We start from the raw sequence: 5,603 nt of genomic DNA, 5'->3' as shown, positions 1-5,603 counted from the left end.
TTGACCAATGGCAACCATAAATATTAAATATTTAAAAAATATTATTTTTTCGTATTATTTAATAGTAATACGTAATAGTATTTAATAATTTAAATACTCTAGAAATGCAATTTTTTAAAAATCCTCTTTTGAAACCGACTAAATCAGAACAGTCCTTTTAATTACTTTTTTCTCGTTTGCACGGTTACGCGTACATAAATTTCAACAAGAAGCCATTTTGTGTATAGGTTTGGCAAGAGGCATGGAGAGTGCGCGTACCGCAATAACTTTCCCACAGTCGAATCGAACCTCGGTTAAATGTAACGCGAGGTACTCAATGATCCTGGACGCGTGGAACAAAGCGTAATTGGCTTTCTTACCTCTAGGCGGTTACGTAAGACACAAGCGGAGCCGGTAAGTGGCATGTACGCGCGTTTTGAAGCTCGATAGCAAGACACTTTCGCTGGTTAAGGCGCGTACACACGACGCCGCTCCTAAATATGGTACGATAGGTGGAGAAACGGGTTTTCATGCGAGGTAATCTCGTTAATTGGAAACGTAATGGCTCGTATCGTACGCTCCAACTGTATTATTCCTGCATGACCACGTTTTTTTGCTCCAGATTCTCCATTGTCCCAATCGACAACAATAACGAGAATAGGCTAAAGTCTCATAATTAGGCTGCGAATCTTCGTGCAAAATAAAATCTTTGCAAACGTACCAATAAAAATTGAACTTTGATAGGGATTTATTTAAGGGTGTATTATCGTCTAGAAGTTTGTTTTTTCAGTAATGTTTAGGAATTAATTTTGCGAAAACTATCAAACCTACAGTACCAGGGTTTTTTTTATGCATAATAAAACACGTTTCAACTAACAACACAAATTTTTATGAAATACTTGATTGAAATATATACAAGTTATGCGCTGTTATGCAGGTTGTGGCGCGAGACGCTCGTTCAATCGGGCCGCACAGGCTGTGGCGGTTCTAGTCGTCTTAGACAGAAAAACAAATTTTTTTTTTCAATCTATACGAATATAGTTATCGTCTGAACTAGAATGAAGTAAGTACTAAATTTTGTATCGGAATCGCAGCTGTTTGAAAATTAAGGTTTAATTTTCCCGAAAAATTGTCAACTTAAATATAAGAGCAGGGCTAAAACGTTCAAGCTATCGGTATAATTCTAGTTCAGATCATAGGTGATGGTGTCCTCGAAATGTGTGTAAAACCGGAAGTCAGTCGGTCCAATAGTTTATGAGAAAAACGTGCGCCCGATTTGAAAAATGTCGTTTCGAGAAAAACGCGTTTAAAGTTTGAGAGCTCTACGAATTTCAAATTAATATTTTAGAGGCACTATCTCGAAACCCTAAATGATAAGAAAATGCAAAAAAAAAAATCGAATTTTTAAAGTTTTTAGACGATAATACCCCCTTAATCTGCAAATATGTTAATATGAACTTCGCTTTCAACGTTTTTTTTATAATCTTGCATATTGTGTGCATTTTTGAGTTTCTTGCACATTCAAATATCCTATAAATGCATAAACATCCGCAGTCTACTCATATTTGATAAGGACTCAATGATCATCACAGTTTATCTGTTTTCTATTTGAATTCTATTCGTTTCTCTTTTAAACATGAATTGTATTAAACTAGGGTAGACTATAAATCAAAAGACCTAGACAGATAAAAAGGGACAATTTCACTCCAGAATAGACGCAAAGGGGCATGTTTTATTTCTTTTATAATTTCCATCGAGACTCTGGCAAGATCTAACTCAGAACTGGTATGAAATTTAAATCCTGACCTAATATTCTAATAAGAGAACTGACCCAAACCTGCGACTTTCTTCGTCAAGATCTAACCAAAACGTGGGACTTTATAAAGCAGAATAATAAAGCAAATGTTCACTTTTTATTTCTATTGGATGTAGAAATTAATTCTGTGCCTTTCTAAGATAAACAGAGAAACATTTATTTATAAAGAAAAATTTCACACATTCCAAGAGAATACATATAGTATAATAGTAAAACTAAAAGGTGACTAAACATATCTATTTAATAATTATAAATCATTTTTTTCTTCCATTTAATGCAATCAGAGGATCTACATAGAGATCATTTTGCTATATACATAATACATAATGCATAATACAGAAAAAGTTGTTGCTGAAGGTTCAGTCTTTAAGTTGCAGTTGTAAATAATTCAATGTGAGGACCGAAAATTAATGTATGCACCTAATAATTGTCAAGTACACTTGTAAGCTGTTAGAGAAGTAATAATAAGCGTTTGTGAGCTACTGAACTTGGTATATGGAAGTACATTGTAATGACTATACTGCGGATCTTGATGCAAAATAAAATCTTAAAATAGGAATTTATTTTACTTTGCAAATATTATAACATGAACTTCATTATCAATCTATTTTATATTCTTGCATATTGTTTGCAAATATCCTATAAATGCATAAAGATCCGTAGTCTAGTAATGACCGTCAGGTTGAGACTTGCACCGAAATTCTGAGGAAATACTTCTAAATTATCAAATGAAATATGATATAAGACGAAATTTGATTACTAGTAAACTTCGTATAAATACAGTATTGTCCCGAAATAAGCAACTGCTTTCTGCCTCGAAATAAGCAACTCACTATCCCCACTTTTTTATTTGAAGTCGCACGCCTAGTGAGAGATCCGACAAGAAGTGAAACTATCGCCGGTCCCGACCGAGTTGCTTATTTTGAGACAATACCTTGTAGATACTTTGTAATCTCCATCAGGTTGAGACATGAGATATGTGATAATATGTAGACAGATTCATTGTAACGTACGTATTACGTTGAGAACTCAGAATGTTGTAAATTCAACCTAACAAAACGATAAATAAATGTGTTTAGTTAAATTGCAATTTAACAGTCACCCTTTCAAGAACCACCCTACTGTGGTTGATCGTTGAGACTAATATGTAGACAGATTCATTATAACGTACATTCAATTATATTCTCAATTACATTGAGAACTCAGAATGTTGTAAATTCAACCTAACAAAACGATAAATAAATGTGTTTAATTAAATTGCAATTGTAAATAATTAAACGTGAAGGCAGAAAATTAATGTCTAAAAATTGATCCCTAGTGGCATTAAAATTTAACAGTCACCCTTTCAAGAACCACCCTACTGTGATAACCCTACTTGTCCATCGATAAATTGAAAATGTTGAGTCGATCGAGTACATGCAATGTACGTGTTCCACAACCACTTTTTACACATTCACTTAAGCGTTGGCTCGTGCCGTCGCTTGTAGCTCATGTCAGCCCCGTGAGAGTGAAATGCTAAAGTGAAAGGGTATGTCTTCCCATGCATGATGTTACCTCACATGTTGCGAACTAAGTCTGTACTCCGTACGAGTACACTTGCCTGTTACGTAATTTAATTAACAATAGCGATTACACATACGAGTATCTGTTCGGTTATTTATTTTATGTATGTATTTTTGTACATGTGCTTTGACATTGATTTTTAGAGAGGGAATGTTTACGCATTTTGGTTGAATGGAAATACGAAGAAATTTAGGAGACGGTGCAGAAACACAAAATATATAAAATGTTACATAAATATGGAAACGTATTAGTTTGTTTGGAAAGTCCATGTTGAGTTTTGGTAGGTGCTACACGTCTGTTTATAGTGAAATGGTTGAAAACAATTAACATGGATGCATCCCTTAAAAGGTGGAAAGGTCGTGGAACAAAATGGTACTTATACATATAATTCAATAAATATATATGAAAATTCAAACGTGCCTTTGAATTTTTCTTAAGAATTGCCACGAACTTTCTGAACAACCCAATATTATGTATTTAAAATATATAGATGTACTGTACTTAAAGGTATATACTCACGTTTAAGTTTCAATTCTTTTTTTTTTTGTATCTATCTGTGAAAATATAAATTTCTATAAACATGTGCAGTTTACCGATTTGTAATTAATTAAAAATTGGAAAATAGAAACATAGAATAATAGTGATTTTTGTGTGAAAATTATTTTTAAAAATTCGATATTTATTCAGCTTGTTCAATTTTTAAGATCGGATTTAGGATTTATAATCAGTAAGCAAAAAACTCATGGTCACAGATTTTTAACACCTTGATTTTCTGATATCGATAAATTCTTGTCGACTTTCACTCGACATAGGACTGCAAAGGGTAAGCTGTTCCAATTGTCTCTTGTCTTGTCACTGTTCTCTTCAGAATAAATAGAAACCAATGAAGAGAAAATTAAATTACATATTCTAAACTGTGAATTGATAATTTTATACATTTTATTTATTCACATTCAATTTTTCAATCTTTGCTTAATAACTAATTCTCAAGAACTTGTTATTTAAAAGAGATAATAATTTGGAATATCTCTTGCAAAGAATCTGTATTAAATTTTCTACATATCACCTTTTTTTTTTAACTTACAGAATTTTTATCAAAAGAAACTGGCACAATAATTACACGCTATTTTTATTATTATTATCGTATAATTAAAGGTAACATATTGTTGACCGGCAATTTTGCACAGAAACGACTTCATATCACCGACTATTATTTCGTAATCGAATGTGATATAAACCTAAATACTGGGAAAGTATATTTTTTTAGTTTACGAAATTCTTATCAAAAGAAACTAGTCGAATAATTATACACTATTTTTTTAAATTATTATTATCGTATAATTAAAGGTAACATATTGTTGACCGGCAATTTTGCACAGAAACGACTTTATGTCACCGATTATTATTTCGTAATCGAATGTATAAGTCTAAATACTGAGAAAAGTATATTGTATTGTTAAAAAAGAATCAAACACCTTCGAAACTAAACACGCGACGAGCAACGCTTTTGCAATATTCTATATCGTCCTGGGTTTCATAAATTGAAATAGATAATGCAAGCGCAAACGCGAGTTTGACCGGTCAACAATGTGCTAAAACAAACAAATTATCGAACATCGTCTTAGTTTCGATTCACATATCCCTGAGAAATAAATTTCAGGTCTCGTTCGAGTACGCCAACCTTTTTCTCTTTGGCCTACGTAATGGTAGGAAAGTTATAAAAAAAAAAGAAAAACTTGTCAACTTTTCACTCCGGTACATGCATACAACGCTCAGGTTATTTTCTCTTCCTCAACGCAAAAAGTATTACGTGTGAAAACGTCACGGTGCGTCACATGCGACAATTTCTTTCAGGCTTCCGCACGACTTTACTACATCGTAAATCTAATAGTTCTCAAACATATTTCCGCGTATTATTACACAGGAAGCTGTTACTACACCGTCGTGTCATTGATTCAAAACTCGTCCATGGACTTAGATTCGCATAAACGAAGAGGGGAGAAATAGAGATTTAAAGAACGGGACGGAAATACATTTACAAATATGAAGAGAGAATGTTTCGAATATTTAGAATGTTTAGAAGATTGTTTTAAATAAAATGTTGTATTGTGCTCTGTTATACTGTATTATTCTGTATTAAACTGTATTATGTTGTATCATTGTATATTTTTTAGCATTATGCTGTATTATACTGTATTTTCCATTATTATGCAGTATTATACTGTAATTTTTGATATTATGCTAT

The 5,603-nt window shown here is 32.5% G+C and overlaps 1 protein-coding gene across 4 annotated transcripts in view; it reads left to right on the top strand.

Annotated features, from left to right (window-relative positions):
- LOC128893656 (brain tumor protein-like) overlaps positions 1 to 5,603 on the top strand; it is a 136,464-nt gene that overhangs the window by 70,334 nt on the left and 60,527 nt on the right. The window lies entirely within an intron of this gene.

Source organism: Hylaeus anthracinus, unplaced genomic scaffold, assembly GCF_026225885.1.
Source record: "Hylaeus anthracinus isolate JK02 unplaced genomic scaffold, UHH_iyHylAnth1.0_haploid 3, whole genome shotgun sequence".
Classification (NCBI taxonomy): domain Eukaryota; kingdom Metazoa; phylum Arthropoda; class Insecta; order Hymenoptera; family Colletidae; genus Hylaeus; species Hylaeus anthracinus.
This window is presented reverse-complemented; position numbering and strand designations above follow the sequence as displayed.